A 24,975-nucleotide genomic window follows, 5' to 3' on the forward strand; every position below is an offset into this window, starting at 1 on the left:
GACTCCACAGATAATGTGGCAGATCCACTGACAAAGCCATTAGGCCAACAGAAGATCGAAGTCCACCTTGAGAAGATGGGACTTAGATATGTAGCCAATTGGGATTAGGTCAAGTGGAAGTTTGTTAGATGTGTGCCCTAGATGCTAGATTGGCTGATACATTCCTATACAAATGTAAGGGCAAATTTATAATTTTGACTATAAATGAATAAAAAAATTATTCTACTATCATATTGTGTACATTATGTCTGTGATACATCCTTTGAGTTAGTAGGAATGTTAATTCATATTTTCAAGAGTTGAAAATTGATGTGCAAATCTTAAAATTTGTTTATAAAACGCAAGCGCACAGTGTGCAGAGTAGCACGACCAGCGAGTACGGGATCGATCCACAGAGACTTGGTTTAAAAACGATTTTCAAATCTATGCTCAAGCGAGCTTTAACGAAAATCGAAATCGAAAGTTGTTTGCTAAAGATAATAAGACTAAGGATCTAGGATTTTTGAATCCACTAGATCTAATTAGAAAATTCTACCTAAAATTTTTCTTATTGATCCTAACACTACTCCTCTTGTTTTCCCAAGCATAGATTATGAAAGGACTAAGGCCCAACGATAACCCATCAAGATTCTTTACAGGGGAGTAGTAACTAGGATCCCTTAGGGTTTTCTCCTCCTATACACTGAATCAAGCATGAACTATGAAGGGACTCTGACCCAACTGTAATTCATCAAAAATTCTTGGCAAAAGAGGAAGAAAAAGAAATCCCTAAGAAAAAGAAAGAACCCTATGTAAAACCCCTACTCATGATCTAGCTTCATCGCAAACCCTAGAAGGGATGCTTAGCTAGACATAATCTAAATCTACTTGTAAAATTTAAATACAAAAAAATAAACTACCCTAATTTCATAAATTAAACTATCCTAATTGCATAAATTTAAACTGCATAATTTAAACTAACCTAATTGCAAGAAATTAAATTGCATAAATTAAACTATCCTAATTGCAAGAAAAATAAATTGCATAATGTAAAGAGATAAAATTGCATAAAAATAAAATTTTACATAAAAAATTTATTACAAAAACTTTAAAGCTCGAGGTTGAGAAGAAAGCTAAAAATCCCACTATCTAGGGTTACAAGCTTGATCAGAAGGAAAAGAATCCTTAAAACAAGGGCCTTTGGGGGCTTTTTATAGGCATTTGGAAGTTATAAGGTTTTCAAAACTTTAGATGTGGGACTAAGAGGTTTTAGAGGGCTGTTAGAGGGTTTAGGGGCTCAAATCTCGTTCAAAAAGCATTTAAATCCATCAAGAAATCCTAGAAATTATTTCAGCGGTCCGATCTTCATCTAAAGGACCCAATTCATCTAATAAATCAAGCCAGGAGCGATTCTGGGCCGTCGGATCATGATCTGGGTGAAGCGCTGCCGTTGGATCGTGCTGCAGAGATGGGATCAGGTCGGATGCATCGCGGACCGTCCGATCAAGGCGCTGGAAGATTTCGTCCGTTGGATCGCGCTGCAGAAGGATCCCGTGTTGTCCTAGTGTTCATTCATTCTTGCAATTGCCTTGATTACGGTTGGATCTTGACCGGCTGCGATGGTGGCCGTCCGATGGCGCAAAAATATGGAGCGTTGGATCTTGATCGGACCATCGAGTGATGTGAAGTTACCAGGTTGTCCTTCGGACCTTCTTCTCTCTCCTCATGAGCCCTGGACCGCGTGCGTGGACCGGGCTCGTGATGCGTTGCGGTGAGCCGAGACTCGCTGATTGGCTGGTTTATGGTACGCCGATGGGTCCATGGTCCATGCGCCTGTTGCTGTAGACCAGGCGGCTAACCAGATCAACAAATCAGTTGATTTTTGATCAATTTTGACCTGATTTGACTCGGGTTTGACCTAATTGAGTCTTCTTTCTTCATTCTTCAATTTCTGGGTCAATTTAACTCCGTTTTGCATAAAATTTGAACCGTTAGAATCCTCTTTCCTTGTTCTTTCTATTGATGACCTCTTCTTCTATAAAATATAATAACAAGTATCAATTTTCTAATAAAGTTAGATAATTTAGATATTAATTGATACTTTTTATGTCATTTGTGACATAAATCACACCCCCCAACTTAATCATTGCTAGTCCCTTAGCAATGTACCAAAATAAGATCATATTCTAAAAAGATCCTTCCTTTGCAAATTAATTTAAGATCGAAATTCAAGAAGTTTTCTAGTATTATTAAGTAATGAGCTTCGAATTAGAATCGGTAGTCAGTCTACTTAGGAGCTTTCTTAGAGTACACTTAAACTTTTATAGCACTAGTGTGAGTGATAACTAACTTAGTATTTCAGTATTAACTTGTACAGGCCAATTGTATCATTTTTCATAACTTAGTTCGATTAATTTTTATACACCCCAGATTAAACAAAGAACTAAGGTAGCTTTCACACTATTTTTTTTTTTTTTTTTTTTTGCTGAGCATCCTGGCCTTCCCACCACCGTTTGATGCGAATCTCAACACTTGACTTAGGTGAAGAGACCCGGTTACTAGGCTTAGGGCAATCCACATTTACTCTGTGTTTTGTATTTTATTTCAGGCAGGTAGCTCTTTCCTTAAATTCAAATTTTTCAATTGGGGTGTAGAGAAAATTATCTAATTTAAATAATACTCAAATCCTTAATTGGCCTTACAATTAACACCTACTTTACTTGTTAGTATGCATGTGCAATTGGAAGTGCTAATAGTCTTTAAATAACCTAGGCCACCAAGAGTCTAACCAGCTAATCTTCTCCGTGACTCACTACATTTATTAGCAAATACTTTCTAACTTACTCTTATTTTTTTTCTAGATTAATTTATTTCAAATTTTTTTTTTAATATATTAAATGCAAGAAATAACTCATAGTGGAAGGAAAAAGAAATGATAACACCTGATTTTGTTCAAGCTCTCCCCCAACTTGACCGACATTGTCCCCAATGGAGTTTATCTAATTTATTTGTCCTAAACAAACTGAAAACAAAGAAAGTATTAGAAATTAAATAAGCTGGGTTGCCTCCCAGAAGTGCTAAGTTTTATGTCTTCAGCCAGACCAAACCTCGAAGTAATTTAATCAGAATAAGTTGGTTCATAAAGAACCATGGCATCTTCAACAGTCTCGACAGGTAATTCCAAGAATGGTTTTAATCGTTGACCATTAACTTTAAAGATAATACCATTACTTGGGTTTTCTATCTCAACAGCTCCGTGTGAAAAGACTTTCTTTACTAAAAATGGTCCTGTCCATCTAGACCTAAGCTTTCCTGGAAACAGATGTAATCTAGAGTTATATAAGAGCACCTTTTGTCCGATATTGAAAGTTTTTCTCATAATTGATTGATCATGAAATGCTTTGGTTCGTTCTTTGTATATCCTTGCATTTTCATAGGCTTCATTTCTAAGTTCTTCTAATTCATTCAACTGAAGCTTCCTATGGTTTCCAGCGTCGTTCAAATTTATATTTAGTTGTTTGATGGCCCACATGGCTTTGTGTTCTATCTCAATAGGCAAGTAACATGGTTTACCAAACACAATCCTATAAGGAGACATTCCTAGATTGGTCTTGAAAGCGGTTCGGTATACCCAAAGTGCATCAATTAATTTCAAAGACCAATCCTTTCTATTGGCACTAACAGTTTTTTCCAGGATCTGTTTGATTTATCGGTTTGACACTTCAACTTGTCCACTAGTTTGAGGATGATATGGTGTGGCCAATTTGTGGGTGACATTATACTTTTTCATCAATGTTGCAAAAGGTCGGTTACAAAATGGGGTTCCTCGATCACTAATGATTGCCCTAGGAATACCGAAATGGGAGAGAATATTTTCTTTAAGAAACTTAATGACCATTTTGCTATCGGGTGTTCTACATGCAATTGCTTCTATCCATTTTGAAATATAATCAACTGCTACTAGAATATATTCATTTCCAAAGAAATTTGGAAATGATCCCATGAAATCGATCCCCCAAACATCAAAAACTTCAACTACCAAGATTGGGTTGAGTGGCATCATGTGTCGCTTGATGATTCGACCCATTTTCTGATATTGAGCACAACTTTTACAATATTCATAAGCATCCTTAAACAAATTGGGCCAATAAAAATCACATTGGAAGAACCTTAGCAGCAGTTTTCTTAGACGCGAAGTGACCCCCACATGCTTGATCATGATAAAAAGATAAAATATTCATGACTTCGTTATCTGGGATACACCTTCTAATAATTTGATCAGGATATTGTTTAAAAAGATAAGGATCATCCCAAATGAAATACTTCACTTGGGCAAAGAATTTATATTTATCCTGCTTAGTCCAATGAGAAGGTATCTTACCTATGGCTAAATAATTTACAATATCAGCAAACCAAGGTTCAGTAGACACAGACATGAGTTGCTCATCTGGGAAAGATTCATTGATGGGTGGTTCACTAGATGGTGCGACTGGAATTCAAGACAAATGATCTGCTACAACGTTCTCAGTGCCTTTCTTGTCCCTAATTTCTAGGTCAAATTCTTGAAGGAGCAAAATCCATCTGATTAAGCGTGCCTTGGCATCTTTCTTTGCTAGGAGATGTCTAATGGCTGAGTGATCGATGTAAACAATGGTGTGGGTCCCAACCAAATAAGATCTAAATTTCTCTAAAGCAAAGACAACGGCAAGGAACTCCTTCTCAGTTGTGGTGTAGTTAAGCTGCGCATCATTTAAGGTTTTACTTGCATAATATATCACTCTAGGCAGCTTATTTACCGTTGACCTAAGATTGCGCCCACAACATGATCGGACGTATCACACATTAATTCAAATGGTTCAGACCAGACAGGAGGATGAATGATTGGAGCTGATACAAGTATTTTTTTTAGAAATTCAAAAGATTCTAAGCACTCATGAGTAAATTCAAATTTAGTATCCTTTGCCAAAAGATTAGTCAGTGGACGTGCTACTTTGCTAAAGTTGGCAATAAACTTTCTATAGAATCCAGCATGACCTAAAAATAAACGTATTTCTTTCACAGATTTAGGTGGTGGAAGACTTGCAATTAGATCTATTTTGGCCTTGTCCACTTCAATCCCCTTTTTAGAAATGACATGGCCAAGAACTATTCCCTGTTTGACCATAAACTGACATTTTTTTCAGTTGAGAACTAAGTACTTCTCCTTACATCGTTCTAGAACTAATTGCAGGTGATTCAGACACTTGGAGAAGGTTAGGCCAAAAATAGAAAAGTCATCCATAAAAATTTTTAGAAATCGTTCTATCATATCTGAAAACATGCTGATCATGCATCTCTGGAAGGTTGCTGGTGTATTACATAGTCCAAAGGGCATTCGTCTATAGGCAAAAGTACCAAATGGATAAGTGAATGTAGTCTTTTCTTGATCTTCAGCGGCTATGGGGATCTGGTTATAACCGGAGTATCCATCAAGAAAATAGTAAAACTCTTGTCCGGCTAGTCTTTCCAACATTTGATCAATAAATGGCAAAGAAAAGTGATCTTTCCTTGTCGCAGCATTCAACTTTCTATAGTCTATACAGACCCTCCATCCCGTTTGGGTCCTAGTTGGGATAAGTTCGTTTGCATCATTTTGGACCACTGTTACCCCAGATTTCTTGGGTACTACTTGAACTGGGCTTACCCAAGAGCTATCAGAAATAGGATAAATTATTTCATTATCTAGGAGTTTCAGAATCTCCTTTTAACTATATCCTTCATAGCTGGATTAAGCCTTCTTTGGGCTTCTCTTGTTGGTTTAGTCTCTTCCTCTAAGTATATTCTATGTTGAACTATAGAAGGGCTTATTCCTTTGATATCTGCTATGGTCCAACCTATTGCTTCTTGATTTGCTTTTAGAACTGACACTAACTCCTCCTCTTGCTTGGGATCTAGGTCTGATGCAATAATTACAGGCAAAGTTTTTTTGGGTCCTAGATATGCATACTTGAGATGTTCTGGGAGGGGTTTCAGTTCTAAAATTGGTGCTTCCTCTATCGATGGTTTAGGTGATGATTTCACCATCTCAATGATTGGTTCAGTAGGAAGTATCGATTTCTGATTAATCTGATTTTCTTTAAGTATTTCATTGACATCCTCAGACTCATGGATTAACCAGGGGTTAGACTCTAGGTCGACTTCATCATCACTAATGTCAATGGATTCATAAATACCATCTTGGACTACATTGACATCAGCATGAGAAGAGGATTCCTGTTCTAAGTTAAAAACATTAAGCTCAATGGTCATATTCCCAAAGGATAACTTCATTAGACCATTTCGACAATTGATTTCAGCATTGGCCGTAGCTAAGAATGGTCTTCCTAAAATAACAAGTATATGTCTTTTAGGATTCGCAACTGGCTCAGTCTCTAAAACAATAAAATCTACAGGAAAAATAAAATTTACAACCTTTATCAGAACATCCTCGACCATTCCCTTAGGGATCCTGAGAGATCTATCTGCTAACTGTAATGTGATCCCAGTAGGTTGAAGTTTTTCTAATCCTAGTTGTTCATACACCGAATATGGAAGGATATTCACACTAGCTCCTAGATCTAGCAAGATCTTTTTTATATTGGTTTCTCCAATAACACAAGAAATTGTTGGAGCTCCAGGGTCCTTATATTTAATTGGCACATGGCTAGATAGGTATGAACTAACACTTGCAGCCAAAAATGCTTTCTTTGGTACATTAGTGGTCCTTTTCCTAGTGCAAAGATCTTTTAAAAATTTGGCATAAGTTGGAACCTGATGGATTATATCTAAAAGAGGAATATTAACTTGGACTTCTTTAAATACCTCTAAAATTTTGTCTAAATGTTCAGATTTATTGGATTTCAGTCTGTTTGAAAAAGGAGCTCTAGGACTTTTAAGTACTGGACTAGGTGAATTTTCAGTTTCTGATGCTTGAGGTTGAAAGGTAGTAGTTTTAGAAGGTGACTCGGCAGATGAGTCCTCTATATCATCAAGTGCAACTACCTTATTGTCTATTTGTTTTTCCGATCTTAAGGTATGAATGGCATTTACACCATTAACTTGGTTTCCTTGTTGGGGTCGTGGACCATTTTGATTCCTAGGATTTGGCTCAGGTTGGCTAGGTAACCTACCATGTTCTCGTTCACTAATGGTCGAAGCCAGCTGACTTACTTGCATTTCCAGACGGGCTATAGCTTGGGTGTTATTATTTATGAGTTGACCCGTGGTTTGCATAAAGCTGGTATGTGTCTTCATCATGGCTTCTAGGCTTTTCTCTAAAGAGGTAATTTTCTTGTCATTATCATGGAAGCCTGGCGGGTTATTCATCACTGGGTTGGACCTTAGATTTTGCTGATTGAAATTTGGATTGCCTATATTAGGATTCTGGACCATGAGAAATTCAGGTGATTCCTCCAACCTGGGTTATATGTGGGTGCATAAGGATTGTTCAATGGTCCTTGATAGGTGGCATTCACCTGTGCACACTCATTCGAGTAGGAACATTCTTCTAAGACATGGTCTGGTGCATTGCACCCTTTACACATGGGTGCAGATATTTGATTTACATTGGCTGGTCTCTGTAATTCTAAGGCTTCCAATCTACGTGTTAAGGTTGCAATCTTGGCCTCTGATGCTAGGATTGGTTGAATTTGATGCATTCCTCCTCTTGAAGGTGTAGCTTTATCAGGTTCCCTAATTGTTTCCCACTGTAAATTTTTCTCGGCTAGGTCTTCTAAGAATTGTCAAGCTTCAGTAGTTTCTTTGTCCATAAATTGGCCTTGGCACATGGACTCTAGCATGGTTCTTGAGTTTGAATCTAACCCCTCATAGATGATCTGGCATAGTCTCCAAATTTCTATTCCATGGTGTGGGCATTGGGTCAAAAGATTCTTGAAACGATCAAAGTACTTCCAAAATGATTCACCAGCTAGTTGGTAAAATTGATTTATTTCATTCCTAATCCTAGCTATTTTATGATGGGGAAAATACTTTTTCAAAAATGTTCTCACAAAGCCCTCCCAGGTAGTAACAGAATAGTTTGGCAGACTATAAAGCCACTTCTTAGCATTATCCTTAAGGGCAAAGTTGATTAATCTAAGTTTGACCTCATCCTCTGTCAATTGCAGTTTCATGGTTGCACATACCTCCTCAAATTCTCTAATAAATATATAAGCATCCTCTAATCCTGTGAATTTTGGAAGTATATTTATGATTTGAGGTTTGATTTCAAAATTGTTAGCTGTGGGTTGTGGCAACCTGATACAAGATGGTTGGATGGAGCCAACTGGATAACATAAATCCTTAAGGGTCATAGGTTGGATTGGCTCAGCCATTGGAACAACAAGAATTGACTCAATTCTAACTAGATGACCCGACACTCTTCTCCACACACGAGGTGTACGATTTCGATGTTTATATAATTTTTTTTTAAAATTTTTATGTATAAGAAAAAGAAAGAAAAGAGAAAAAGTTCTAAAGAAAAGATCCTAAGGAGTCCTAAATCTAAAGAAAAGTAATCAAATTAATTTAAATTTTAATAAATTTTTTTTTTATTTTTCAAACAAGTGAAATAATAAATTAAACTCAATCTATCCTAGGGTTAACCTAAATCTAAACAGCTCCTAACTGTTCCAAGATGACCCTTCAAGCCTTCCAAGTGGAGATTGATCAACTAGTTAGCCAGGTAAGTATAAGAGGTGGGAGGTTCACTCATCGTTGCCTTTCTAGACACCAAACGAGTTGGCCAGGCCAGCAACTGAACCAATTTAACAAACCACCCTCAGGGACTTGCCTAGACACCAACTAATCAAACAACTCAAACTTAGTAGAACTCTTAGGGTTCCTTGTCCTATTGAGCTCGAATTTCTTAAGGTTGACGTCTAATTGATTTTAAGATTAAAGGTCTAAGTAATGCAATATGATGGAGATGGTTTTTGGGCTAAGGAAGGGTAATGAAATCCCCACCTTATCTTGTTAATGGGTTGATGCCCTTAGATTAATTATGAAAATACAAATGCAAATAAACAAGATGACCAAGAATGTAAAAGATTTTAATTTAGAATTTTTTTTTATTTTGATATTTTACTTCATGATTACTAAATGTCTTTTGTTTTGTTTTATATTTTTTTTGTGATTAAGTAAATTCAAATAATTAGGTCTAAAAGGAAAAGTAATTAACTAAAAATAATAAAAGAGAAATTAGAAGCGTACCTGAGTTTTTCAGCAATCACCAACTAAATATAGAAACCTAAAGGAAAAAGAAAGAGAGTTATAAAGCACGAAGAACAAATATTTGAAAATAATTTAAAATGCCAAATCCCCGGCAACGGCGCCAAAAACTTGATTTGCAAATCTTAAAATTTGTTTATAAAACCACAAGCACACAGTGTGCAGAGTAGCACGACCAGCGAGTACGGATCGATCCCACAGAGACTTGGTTTAAAAACGATTTTCAAATCTATGCTCAAGCAAGCTTTAACGAAAATCGAAAATCGAAAGTTGTTTGCTAAAGACAATAAGACTAAGGATCTAGGATTTTTGAATCCACTAGATCTAGATTAGAAAATTCTACCTAGAATTTTTTTTATTGATCCTAACAACTACTCCTCTTGTCTTTCCCAAGCATAGATTATGAAGGGACTAAGGCCCAACGATAACCCATCAAGATTCTTTACAGGGGAGTAGTAACTAGGATCCCTTAGGGTTTTCTCCTCCTATGCACTGAATCAAGTATGAACTATGAAGGGACTCTGACCCAACTGTAGTTCATCAAAAATTCTTGACAAAAGAGGAAGAAAAAAAAACCCTAAGAAAAAGAAAGAACCCTATGTAAAACCCCTACTCATGATCTAGCTTCATCGCAAACCCTAGAAGGGATGCTTAGCTAGACATAATCTAAATCTACTTGCAAAATTTAAATGTAAAAAAATAAACTACCCTAATTTTATAAATTAAACTATCCTAATTGCATAAATTTAAACTGCATAATTTAAACTAACCTAATTGCAAGAAATTAAATTGTATAAATTAAACTATCCTAATTGCAAGAAAAATAAATTGCATAATGTAAAGAGATAAAATTGCATAAAAATAAGATTTTATATAAAAAAAATTTATTACAAAAACTTCAAAGCTCGAGGCTTGAGAAGAAAGCTAAAAACCCCACTATCTAGGGTTACAAGCTTGATCGGAAGGAAAAGAATCCTTAAAACAAGGACCTTTGGGAGATTTTTATAGGCATTTGGGAGTTATAAGGTTTTCAAAACTTTAAATGTGGCACTAAGAGATTTTATAGGGCTGTTAGGGGGGTTTAGGGGCTCAAATCTCGCTCAAAAAGCACTTAAATCCATCAAGAAATCCTAAAAATTATTTCAGCCGTCCGATCTTCATCTAAAGGACCCAATTCATCTAATAAATCAAGCCAGGAGCGATTCTGGGCCGTCGGATCATGATCTGGGTGAAGCGCTGCCGTTGGATCGCGCTGCAGAGATGGGATCAGGTCGGATGCATCGCGGACCGTCCGATCAAGGCGCTGGAAGATTTCGTCCGTTGGATCGCGCTGCAGAAGGATCCCGTGTTGTCCTAGTGTTCATTCATTCTTGCAATTGCCTTGATTACGGTTGGATCTTGACCGGCTGCGATGGTGGCCGTCCGATGGTGCAAAAATATGGAGCGTTGGATCTTGATCGGACCATCGAGTGATGTGAAGTTACCAGGTTGCCCTTCGGACCTTCTTCTCTCTCCTCATGAACCCTGGACCGCGCGCGTGGATCGGGCTCGCGATGCATTACGGTGAGCCGAGACTCGCTGATTGGCTGGTTTATGGTGCACCGATGGGTCCATGGTCCATGCGCCTGTTGCTGTGGATCAGGCGGCTAATCAGATCAACAAATCAGTTGATTTTTGATCAATTTTGACTTGATTTGACTCGGGTTTGACCCAATTGAGTCTTCTTTCTTCATTCTTCAATTTCTGGATCAATTTAACTCCGTTTTGCATAAAATTTACGCCGTTGGAATCCTCTTTCCTTGTTCTTTCTATTGATAACCTCTTCTTCTACAAAATATAATAACAAGTATCAATTTCCTAATAAAGTTAGATAATTTAGATATTAATTGATACTTTTTATGTCAATTTGTGACATAAATCAAATATGCATATACCAAAATTAATAACAAATGTAACATATATATTTAAATTTAAAGATGCATGCCAACTAATAGATGAAATTTCATACATGAAAATAGTATCCATCAATTTACATATCAAATATGCATTACAATAGTAAATATAAAATTTACAATAAACACATTTCTAATATAAAGAGCTAATAATGAAAATATCAAATTCTTCTAAGAATAGACTCAACAATTTCTTTAAGAACATGTCTAGGTGCTCTTTTTAGTAGGTAAGAAGTGCTTAAAGACAACATGCCCATTAAGATAGAAATTAGGGCTCAATGAGATGACTATTGATATGATGATATTTCTTTTCATGTATTTTTTTACAAAAGCTTTCATTAACCAATAATATGTTTTAGATTGTCTCCACATATGATCTAACATTTGTTGCCAATGTTCAAGTAAGGTGGCTTGTAATACTGAGAAGTTTTAATCTTCATTCATAACAAATCCCTCAAAGATAATATTTTGTATTTTTTTCATTGACCATCTTAACATGCTCAATCATATCAATGTTGGGTTCTATTCTATATTCATTCAATTGTCTTACCATTTTCCTAACTTGTGGTTGCTGGTTTGGTATTCTTATGACTATGGAGCATCTTTTCATAAGTACCATTTTTTCTATAATAAATAAAAAAAATAAAATATGAGGAAAAATTTGATATAGGCACCCAAATATCAAGATACAAGATAAGACATAATAATCTATGGCTACTCAACCTCTTTTATGTGTAAATATATTTATTTTTAATTTAACAAATATGGTAACAACTTGGCCTAGGGGTTAAACATCTTAATTTTGGGCCATCCTCCTAGATGGGGTGATTTCAAATCTCAAAGGTATCAAATATATTTCTTTGGATTTTCTTCAACCTAAGAAAATCCATCTTTTTCAATCTTAGAAAGAAACCCCAATCTCAATTTGCTCCTTGAAACTTTATTTTATTGTTCTCTTTCTACAAAGATCTAATTTTTACGAGCCATTCACCAAATTAAAGCTTGTTCAGAACCCTATTTAACCATATAAATTTTTGGGACTTAACTATTACTGCATGCACTGAACCTAGTTTGCTCTGAATGTTACTATCCTAGAAAAATTCAAACAATGATTTCTCCCAAAATAAAATTTTATTAATCATAAAATTTTGCAACAACATTACACTCATTAGGAACTATATGTGTATAAAATTTTATGGTCTAATACTTCATATATCATTAGATAATAATTTTTGAAAATATATTTCTAGAAAATTTCAAACAGTGATTTCTCCAAAAATAGAACTCTAATAATCATGAAAATTTTCAAGAATATTATATGATATGCATATAAAGTTTTATGATCTAATACTTCATATATCATCAGATAATAATTTCTGAAGATACGATTCTAAAAAATTTTAATTAACGATTTCTCTAAAAATAAAATTTTAATAATTATAAAATTTTGCAAGAATATTACACTCATTAGGAACGATATGCATATAAAGTTTTATGATCTAATACTTCACATATGATCAGATAATAATTTCTAAAGATACAGTTTTAGAAAATTTCAAATAGAGATTTCTCCAAAAATAAAACTCTAATAATCATCAAATTTTGCAAGAACATTAAACTCATTAGGAACTATAAGCATACAGAATTTCATAGTCTAATTCTTAATGGATCATTAGATATTAATTTTGTACATAAAATATCCTTAACTACAAATTTCTATAGAAATGGTAAAATACAAATCAAGAACATCTTGGAAAACATGTTAATTAGGCCTGAGAACAATCCTAATATGCTCTGATACTAATGTAGAGATTAAAATAAGATTTATACTTACAGTCTCGAATCAGTTTGTTCTACCAGCTAGTCTCAGTTGCAATCATAAATAAAAAATAATTTTTTTTTCACAGCCTAGATGCTTCTGCATAGAGAGTTTTATTTTAGAAGGAGTTTTTTCTATGGAGGATATCTCAAAAAGTTTCTACGTAAGAGTATCTCAAAAAGTAGTTGCTACCTCTTTCTTAAAATACTGACGTAGAAGTAGGAGGTTATCAAATATTATCACCTCTTAATAATTTTATTAGAAATTTTTGACTATGTTGGCTTATCACGGGTATTTTACCCAAATCATTATCTATCATTTATAATTTCCATCTTATCCTTTTAGTAATGAAGAATAAAATTAATATTATATTTTAATTCTAGGGTCTATTTGAAAAAATCAACGAAAATATAAGGAAAGATGAAAAAAATTAAAGGATAAGATCTTTTTTTGATTCTTTTTTTGAATTTTTTTTAAAAATATAATAATAAAAAAAGATTGTAATATTTTTTTTTCTTTTTTTTTTCTTCCAATCAAAAAAAAATATTTTTTTTTTAACTCTCAACCAATATATATATATATATATATATATATATATATATATATATATATATATATATATATATATATATATAAGGAACAAAAAATATTAATAAAGACAGAAATATATATATATATATATATATATATATATATATATATATATATTTCTCTCTTTATTAATATTTTTTGTTCCTCCCCAAACTCCTAAGCACGATGAAGTTCAGAGGTGGCTCTTAAATGACTACACAAAATGAGGATGTCATCTGCAAACTGAATGCATTTTGTACCTCCCTTGTTGTTTAGGGGGCCCACCCTGCAATCAGATTTTCCCAAGCCGCCTTATAAAAATTCTATCCAGTACATCAGTCACCAATATGAACAGCAGTGGGATAACGGGTTCTCTTGTCGAATGCCCTTCTTGTTTGTCATTGATGATGAGAGAAGAGTTTTCAGTTACCAAGAACAGAAGTGATCCAAGAAATCTATCTCGTTCCGAAGCCACGTTGATGCAGTACTTTTAATAAAAATTATCACACCTCCGCTCTAAAATTTTAAATCGAGAATCGTGACAACCGCTGCATATTCATAAAAATTTTTTTTCATAAATATGCAAGACATCTTATCATACTATCTTAAAACAACAGCGGAATAATTAGTCAATAATTTAAATTTAAAATATAACGATCTAATTTTTTTTTTTTAATATCTCAATAAATTCAACAATGATTCATAGGCCTTACATCAAATTTAATAAGACTTTCAACCGAAAATAAAAGTATAAAAATTCTGCTTCTGATCACTCTTCCATTCATATCTTGTATCATCTTAATTCCTCAACATCTGTAAAAATAATAAAATAGGAGGTAATGAGCTAGACAGCCCAATAAACAATGATCATTTTTCAACAGATTTCATCAGGCATTTAAGTAAATAATCATTTATAGAAAATAAGCATATATAGTTCATCAATTCGAAATCAATTTCAATTATGCAACATGATTCATGCCAAATTCATTTCCTTTTCGAAAATTCAAGTTTCTTTCGAGATTTCAATTTCTTTCGTTCTTAAATTCTTTTCGTCAACCATGAGCTATGACCATATTTTTCCTGTGGTAGGGTCATAACACCGCGTATCTTCTTGCGGTGAGCTGCGAATCATCTGGCAGCAAAGTCCTTCGGAACCGCTGGTCTCTCTGGTGGTTTGTCGCTGGTCTCTTTGGCGACGTAAACCCTCGGGACAAATCAATTGCCAACGTATATGCCCCCATTGGCAGGGTCCTTTACATAGTCAGGTTGTCAATTCATCATATTTCTTATATCATAATTCTTCATAAATTATATTTCATATTCTAATTTCGATAATAAAACATATAAACATGTAGTATCGAAATCAATCAATATAATACATCATGGAATCAATATGTTCAATCATGCTTCATCATAACATTTCAAATAAGATATTTTCATAACAAAATATCATTTATCCAATTCATGCATCGTTTCACAAATTATGTCAAAAAAATACATTATAATTTATCGATAAATCTAGAAAAAGTGAAACATTACTTACTTCGAACGCATTCCAATAAACCCACATAATTCTATAAATTTTTCTTCCAAAAATTCTGTTCGTAGATCATATCGTGATATCCCATGATCAAACATCCACAATCCTATACAGAATCAATTTCAATAATTAAAAAGAATACGAATACCATATTTCAACGGTTTAGATTGGGTCCGATCATCTAATTTTATCTAATCAAAATCTAATTAGGACCTAAACGATCCAAAGTTTGACTATCAGATCAAATCGGATTCGAAGTGATAGGATCGAGGTTTCTTCATCGATTTCATAAAATCAAGTAGAGAGAGACAATTAGAGGAGAGAGAATTCATGAGGTACAATTCGAATTAATCAGATGACACAATCCAACATTACGATTGGTCCAATATCTCGAGTGATGAAATCAACATGATCAAATCAAGTCATAGCTAGATCGGGATCATGGATGATCAAATCTAAAGATTCATGGTCTGATCAAGGTGGGTGCCAGTATGCTGTCTGACAATCATGGATCAAGGTTCTTCATTAGAATCAGATCAGAATTATTTAAAAAAATTTCTTCATTCACTAACCTTTTTAGAGAGAGAATCAATCAAGAGAGAGAATATTTTAGAGAGAGAAAATTTTAGAGAGAGAAATTTTTAGAAAGAGAAAACTCATCTTGAATTCTTCAGACAATATGATTCAATAAATTCGATCGATCAGGTCAAATCATATTAAGATTATCATGTGGATAATTCAATAAAATCATGAGAAATAAAATCTAAAAATACCTGATCTGATCAAAGTGGATGTCGGTGTACCGTCCGACGATCATAGATCAAAAATCCATCACGAGGATCATTTAAATTCATCATCATTCTTCTCAAAATTTTAGAAATCTTAGGAGAGAGAAATAATCTAGAGGAAGGATTCTAGAGAGAAAAAGTAGAGAGAAAAAGTCCAATTCTAGAGATAAAATACTAGTTCAGGCTGAAGGGAGAGAGAGAAACTCTCTTTCTCATATTTTATTATTTATATTATTATTTATTAATTAATTTATTTTATTTTTTTTCTTCTTTTCTTTCTTCTTTTTTTTTTCTTCATGGAAGAGAGAGGAGAGAAAATCCTATTTATTATTATTATATTATTATATTATTATTTTTCTTCTTCTTCTTTTTCTTTTTTTTTCTTTTCCCTTTTTTTTCTTTTTCTTTTCTTTTCCTCTTCTTTTCTTTTTCTTTTCTTTTTTTTTCTTTTTCTTTTCTTTTCCTTCTTCTTCTTCTTTTCTTCTTTCCGGGCTTGTTTTGACCGAAACAGGGGACGCGATCCCCCCTTCTTTCCCGTCCAAATCTCCCACGGGATCTCGTCGAAACGACGGGAGGGGAGGTCTAGCCTGAGGCGACGCAACCGTGACACTCGGTCTGGGTGCTCGCCGGCGGCGGACGGCGTCGGAAAAACCCAAAAAAAATCCGAAACAGAGGTTCTTGGTACCAATTTTTTTTACCAAAACACACCGTAATAATCGACAAAAATTCTAGTTTATAATCAAGGAGAGATTGAGGAGAGGATACCTTACTCTTCATGGAGATTTTTAGGCCATGAAATCATCGGCAAAAATCTTCAATCCAAGAGCAATGAACAATGAAAAATCGAGAGAAAAAAGAGATGAAAGGGAGATTTTCGGATGATTCACGTAGGAGGAGGCGAGGGGCTTGGGTTTTATAGAAGAAGAATCCATTTTTTACTCGGATTTTCCTCTCTTTTTCATGGTGGGAAGAAGACTCTCAACGGGAGTCTTCTTCCTCCCGATATCCTCTGTTTTCTCTTTTTTTTTTTTTTTTTGGACTTTGGTGGGCTGAGTTTCTTTACTCGGGCTGGGCCATCACATTCTTCCCCTCTAAAAAAAATTTCGTCCTCGAAATTTTTCTTACTTGAGTCTTCATAGTTTCTTACTTGAATCTTATCAACAAATATTTTAATATTCTAATTCTTGATATAAATTCATTCTTAAATCATTTTATAAGAAAAAAAAATAGGTACATCAAATATCTATCTGAAACGGATCCATTCATTTTCTTATTTATCAAAACCAACATCTCAAAGATTTTTAATATTTCAAGATTTCAAAATTATGATCTCATTTTCTGTAAAAATTAATGTTCAATATCTCATGACTCAAATTAAAATCAAATCTATCTCTTGTAGGTAAAAGAAAATCAATGTCTCTATTCTTGCATAAAAACTTCATTCATCATCATTCATTTATTTATTTATATATTTTTTAAAAAAATATTAATCGCTCTTAATTTCAACCCATCATAAGTTAGGAAAAACATACTTATGTGAATCATTTGATAATATCCCAATCAATCAAATTTCAAAAATACTTTTTCTTATTCATACTTTCAAAGGTTGAAGATTTATTATTTCAATCTCATTCTCGAATCTTTGATATTTTAATTCTCGATACAACTTCATCATTAAGTCATTTCATAAAAATCAATATCACCATTGTTGATTGAATCAATATTACTATTTCTAGTCATCGAAATTTTCTTACTCAAATCTTCAAACTCTTAAATATTTTAATTCTTGAAGTAAATTTTATCATTAAGTCATTCCATAATAAAAATCAATAACTCAAACATTAATCTAAATCAAAACTATATTTTTTTTATAATCAAAATCATTGTCTCTATTCTAAGTAAGTATATCAATTTTCTTTATCTAAACATTAACAACTCTTAATTAATCAATTCATTATCAAATTTAATTATAAATAACTCCAATCCATCTTTTGTAGAATAATCGTCAATATCAATAGATAACCTCAATCTTTTCTATTCAATCAGAGAAATAATAATGATCAAAAGAGTCCAAACTTCAAATTTTATTATACCCTGGAGATAAATATTTGAGTATAATAATCTAAGATCGAAATCATTATTCGATAAATAATCTCAAATTCTTCCTAATAAATAAAGAATTATAAAATTTAATTTTAGGATAAAAAAATTTATCTCTAAATATTCTAAATCTAAAATCAAAAATCAAAGATCCACTCATCCTAGAATTAGGATGCTAAATATTTTTTTTTAGCATAGTAGACGGAAGTGCTACTTTTGAAAATCACATTAGGGATATCCAAAAATTATTTTTTCTAATATCAATGAATTTATTGTATCAAATAATATCATCTATCATAATTCTTTAACTCAAAGAGTCAACATTTCTGACTTACTCAAAGTAATCCAGATTATCATTCTTCCGCTGCGCACTCTGATCTAACAATCAAAATTTCTTAGGTTCACCAAAAAAAAAGTTTGATCAAATTATTTCTTTATCTTATCAATAGAAAAGATCTAAAATTTTAAATTTTAATTGAAGTCAAAGATTAACTTTCGATTCACATTCATACTTTTACTGGTGTACAATAATCTTGATTAACCCTTGAGTCCAATATCATATTTAAACCATCATATAGATTTACTATAATCAATGTGAATCAAATTTTAATTCTCATATCAATTCAATGCGATAATTTTCAAATCAAAATTCTTATAAGTCAAATTAATGATGAAAAAAAATTTTTTGATGCTCCACCAAATTTGGGCATAATTAGAATATATAAGAACTTCAAATCATTATTTTTTTTTCTAAAATTTCTATCATCAGGATCTTCAATATCTATCAAATATCCTTTCATAACATTCATACAAGCTTCAAAAAAATCAAATCTCCATTTAATAGTAGATTCAATTAGGGACCTCGTTAACAAAAGCAAAGAAACTCCATATCAATTTCTAAATCCAAAATTTCTAAATTATAAATTCACATAATTTCGATAATTTTAAATAAATATAAATCAAATTTTTTTATCTTAATCTAAAGATATCAATTTTTCATTAACAACCTCAACAATAATATTAAAAAATCTCTTGATCAACTTAGATATGAAATTTTTAAATTAAAATTTTATACACATCATGTAATCTCCAAGAGACATAATAAGATCCATTATTTAGATCTAAGGATGATGATTAAAGCTTTCAATACGATGAATATCCTACAACCTCATAATCGATTTCATCAATAAGAAATAGGTTTCTTTGCAATATCCTCAAATATGCATTCATCCTATTATGCCACTTTATATGTAATCCACATACCAAATTTAATTTCGATAAATATTCCAATCAAGCATCATAAAAGATTTTTCTTAGTCCATCCTGGAATAATATTTTATCATCAAATCTTTATCTTGCCAATAATAGTCAACTTCTCAACTAGAAGTAATATTATAGTATTATTCTCACATCGAATTTAAACTTACAATTCATTTGAATAACCAATGATCAAATTAATAACCATAATGCACAATAAAATTTTATGTCAATCCTTTTGTGATTACTTTCGATCAAGATCTAACTAATCATATCATGATTTATAGATTATCCATCATATTTCAAACTCCATATGTCATAATCTCTTGCGATCCTTTTATACATAATCTCAATGTTTAATCAAAATTTATAAATATTTCTCCCACTACAATCATCAAAGATCTACACTATAATGTCCCTGGTGTCTATCCACTTACACCCATTCTATATCTGATTCTATGTTTCATAATTTATCTACTTATGCTCTGATACCACTTTAATTGTCACGCCCCCGATCCGAGATTTTGAATCGAGGGTCATGGCAACCGCCGCATACTCATAGAAAATTCTTCCCATAAGCATGCAAGGCATCTTATCATACTATCCTAAAACAACAGCAAAATAATTAGTCAACAATTTAAATTTAAAATATAATGATCTAATTTTTTTTTCTTTAATATCTCAATAAATTCAACAATGATTCATAGGCCTTACATCAAATTCAATAAGACTTTCAATCGAAAATAAAAGTATAGAGACTCTGCTTCTGATCACTCTTCCATTCATATCTTGTATCATCTTAATTCCTCAACATCTGTAAAAATAATAAAATAGGAGGTAATGAGCTAGACAGCCCAGTAAGCAATGATCACTTTTCAACAGATTTCATCAGGCATTTAAGTAAATAATCATTTATAGAAAATAAGCATATATAGTTCATCAATTCGAAATCAATTTCAATTATGCAACACGATTCATACCAAATTCATTTTTTTTCGAAAATTCAAGTTTCTTTTGATATTTCAATTTCTTTCGTTCTTAAATTCTTTTTGTCAACCATGAGCTATGACCATATTTTTTCTGTGACAGGGTCATAACACCGCGTATCTTCTTGCAGTGAGCTACGAATCATCTGGCAGCAAAGTCCTTCGGAACCGCTGGTCTCTCTGGTGGTTTGTCGCTGGTCTCTCTGGCGACGTAAACCCTCGGGACAAATCAATTGCCAACGTATATGCCCCCATTGGCAGGGTCCTTTACATAGTCAGGTTGTCAATTCATCATGTTTCTTATATCATAATTCTTCATAAATCATATTTCATATTCTAATTTCGATAATAAAACATATAAACATGTAGTATCGAAATCAATCAATATAATACATCATGGAATCAATATGTTCAATCATGCTTCATCATAACATTTCAAATAAGATATTTTCATAACAAAATATTATTTATCCAATTCATGCATCGTTTCACAAATTATGTCAGAAAAATATATTATAATTTATCGATAAATCTAGAAAAAGTGAAACATTACTTACTTCGAACGCATTCCAATAAACCCACATAATTCTATAAATTTTTTTTCCAAAAATTCTGTTCGTAGATCATATCGTGATATCCCATAATCAAACATCCACAATCCTATACAGAATCAATTTCAATAATTAGAAAGAATACGAATACCATATTTCAACGGTTTAGATTGGGTTCGATCATCTAATTTTATCTAATCAAAATCTAATTAGGACCTAAACGATCCAAAATTTGACTATTAGATCAAATCGGATTCGAAGTGATAGGACCGAGATTTCTTCATCGATTTCATAAAATCAAGTAGAGAGAGATAATTAGAGGAGAGAGAATTCATGAGGTACAATTCGAATTAATCAGATGACACAATCCAACATTACGATTGGTCCAATATCTCGAGTGATGAAATCAACATGATCAAATCAAGTCATGACTAGATCGGGATCATGGATGATCAAATCTAAAGATTCATGGTCTGATCAAGGTGGGTGCCAGTATGCTGTCTGACAATCATGGATCAGGATTCTTCATTAGAATCAGATCAGAATTATTAAAAAAAATTTCTTCATTCACTAACCTTTTTAGAGAGAGAATCAATCAAGAGAGAATATTTTAGAGAGAAAAAATTATAGAGAGAGAAAACTCATCTTGAATTCTTCAGACAATATGATTCAACAAATTCGATCGATCAGATCAAATCATGTTAAGATTATCATGTGGACAATTCAATAAAATCATGAGAAATAAAATCTAAAAATACCTGATCTGATCAAAGTGGATGTCGGTGTACCGTCCGACGATCACAGATCAAAAATCCATCACGAGGATCATTTAAATTTATCATCATTCTTTTCAAAATTTTAAAAATCTTAGGAGAGAAAAATAATCTAGAGGAAGGATTCTAGAAAGAGAAAATAAAGAGAGAAAGTCCAATTCTAGAGATAAAATACTAGTTCAGGCTGAAGGGAGAGAGAGAAGAGAGAGAAACTCTCTTTCTCATATTTTATTATTTATATCATTATTTATTAATTAATTTATTTTATTTTTCTTTCTTCTTTTCTTTCTTCTTTTTTTTTCTTTTTTTTTCTTCACGGAAGAGAGAGGAGAGAAAATCCTATTTATTATTATTATATTATTATTATATTATTTTTCTTCTTCTTCTTTTTTCTTTTTTTTTCCTTTTTTTTTTTTTTCTTTTCTTTTCCTCTTCTTTTCTTTTTCTTTTCTTTTTTTCTTTTTCTTTTTCTTTTCTTTTCCCTCCTTCTTCTTTTCTTCTTCCCGGGCTTGTTTTGACCGAAACAGGGGACGCGATCCCCCCTTCTTTCCCGTCCAAATCCCCCACGGGATCTCGTCGAAACGACGGGAGGAGAGGTCTAGCCTGAGGCGGCGCAACCGTGACACTCGGTCTGGGTGCTCGCCGGCGGCGGACGGCGTCGGAAAAACCAAAAAAAAATCCGAAACAAAGGTTCTTAGTACCAATTTTTTTTCCAAAACAACACCGTAATAATCGACAAAAATTCTGGTTTATAATCAAGGGAAGATTGAGGAGAGGATACCTTACTCTTCGTAGAGATTTTTAGGCCACGAAATCACCGGCAAAAATCTTCAATCCAAGAGCAATGAACAATGAAAAATCGAGAGAAAAAAGAGATGAAAGGAAGATTTTCGGATGATTCATGAAGGAGGAGGCGAGGGGCTTGAGTTTTATAGAGGAAGAATCAGTTTTTTACTCGGATTCCCTTCTCTTTTTCACTGTGAGAAGAAGACTCTCAACAGGAGTCTTCTTCCTCCCGATATCCTCTGTTTTTTCTTCTTTTTTTTATTTTGTTTGGACTTTGGTGGGCTGAGTTTCTTTACTCGGGCTAGGCCATCACAAGAATTTCCAAGATATACAATCAAATACCTTCTCAAAGACCACTTTACATACACACCCTTGCTTTTCATTCTGATATGATCTCGGTTGCAGCAACATAACTTTCAAAGATGAGACGCCTTTGGATGAAGGCATTCTGAAAGGGGGATTTTAGAGAAGATTTTAATGATGGCGTGCTCAAGACATGTTGGCCTGAAGTTTATAACCGTGGCTAGCCCATAAATTTTAGGTATCAACGCCATAAAAGAGAAATTAAATCTGGAAACGTCTGTGTTTTGATGTTGGATAGCATTCATGACCTTTACCAGATCCTCATGCAATAATCTCCCACTACTTTTGATAAAAAGGATATTGGAAAGCCGTCGGGTCCCAGCGACGTATTCTTGGCCATGCTAAAGACTGTACCTATCCAAAGAGCCCAAGCCGCCTCAATACAAATGTCTGAAGTACTCCCAAACAGTGAAGAGTAATGCTCATAGAAAGATTTATGTATGTCGTCTCCTTCGCTGATCAGATCCCCCCTGTACACAATTTTCATTATCAGGTTCTTGCGTCGCCGATTTGATGCACATATGAAAAAATTTAGGATTGTGTTGCCGTCTTTGATCCATTGTTTTCTTCATCGCTGTTGCCAAAAAGTTTCTTCCGCTCTGTCATCCTCTTCAATGCCGTCCAGGATTCAATGCGTCTCAGTTTTTCATTCCATGCCCGCAGTCTGAAATAGAGAGAACACAATATTGAATCATTTGCTTGCTGTTGGATTGCAGGTACCATGCATTTTCAAAGCGAAATGGGATGCAGTGCTGGGTTGATACTTTGGTCTGAATGCCGAGTGATAGGAAAGTGGTGTACCAAACTTGCTAGGTGCTACTTTTGATCTCAATGGAGATTAGGTGTGGCGAATCAAAGCTCATACAAGGATTTTATTCTTCCTTTGGATACTCGCAATGGAGGGTCTACCTAATGGCGCTGCTCTTTATCTAGGAAATATTGTGTTGTTCCTACAATTGTGAAGATGCTAGACACTATTTCTTCCTATGCCACGAGGCCGAGCTGGCGTGGCAAAGCTTTGAAAATAGAGCTGGCGTGGCAAAGCTTTGAAAACTCAAAACAGTGGGCTCTAGGAACTAATGAACTATTAACTTATGGTAGTCGTTGATGTTATCTTGGGACTAATAACAATAGGCTCTAGGAAGTATTAACTTAAACTCCTACTATCCACAAGAAGTCTAGGTTGCGTTTGGTAGCCGGTAATTTATCCAGATTGTCAATAATTTAATTTGAGCCTACCAAATTATCATGTTTGGTATACTTTTTGGATGGCAATCTAGATGGCTTTTTAGAAGGTAATCTGGATAGCTTTAGGGAAGAATGGCTATCCAGATTATAACTTCTTTAGCAATGTTGCAAAAAAAAATTTAGATAAAATTATCCCTAAAAAATTTTGGCCTCTTCACTCCTGCTTGTGGCTTCTTTACACCCAACTCTCACCGTACTCCCCCTACCCACCTCCCTCCTCTACACCCAACTCTCTCTCCCTACCCACCTCCCTCGGGGCAACACCCATACCCCCCCCCCTCCTCCCTCATCTCGCAGGGACATCGTCGGAGAGGCAGTTGACACAAAGGTCAAGCACACGAAGGGTGCAGCAACGAATGAGCTTGTGGGAGAGGCCATCGTAAAGATGGTTGTCAAAGAAGAAGAGCTAATGAAGGGTGGGGAGGGCAATGCGGGTGGCAACGCCGCTTCTCGTCAAGGAAAAAAAGAGCATCAGAGCAAAATTACTATGAATATTTTGAAAATTTAATTTTACATTACCAAAAATCTGATATCATACTAAATATGTCAATCAAAATTCTTAATAATTTTACTGCAATATTATCTGTATGTAACAAAAATAGTAATCAACATTACTGATAATTTAATAGTAACAATCCATCTTGAAGACAATCCATATTATCTTGTAAAATTATCTGGCAATGTACCAAACACAACCTTAAAAATCATGTGGTTAAAATATCAATGCAGTCCGTAACAACAGATCATATTGCACAATAAAAGATGATCAGAGCATAAAACTCTCACCAAAAAAACATAGAAATCCATCCCTTGTTTCATCATTCCCCTGTCAGACATTTTTGATCAGTTGTTATATCTTGAGCTACTAATGGAAAGATGAATAATGAAAGCCAAAAAATATAGCCAACTGATGCCAAAGTAGATCTGTCGATGGACGATCATATAAACCGCTTCAAGAAGAGGTGCAAATCATCTTAAGACAATAAGAAAGCTTTCAGACCCTGTTGGAGCAGAGGC

General features: G+C 33.7%; 1 non-coding gene across 1 annotated transcript; it reads left to right on the forward strand.

The window, feature by feature from the left end:
- Positions 1 to 7,854: 7,854 nt before the first annotated feature.
- LOC140859524 (small nucleolar RNA R71) lies at positions 7,855 to 7,961 on the forward strand. The gene has a single exon (XR_012143061.1). It is a non-coding gene; the product is annotated as a small nucleolar RNA R71 (small nucleolar RNA).
- Positions 7,962 to 24,975: the final 17,014 nt, after the last annotated feature.

The sequence above is a fragment of the Elaeis guineensis genome, chromosome 7, assembly GCF_000442705.2.
Source record: "Elaeis guineensis isolate ETL-2024a chromosome 7, EG11, whole genome shotgun sequence".
Classification (NCBI taxonomy): domain Eukaryota; kingdom Viridiplantae; phylum Streptophyta; class Magnoliopsida; order Arecales; family Arecaceae; genus Elaeis; species Elaeis guineensis.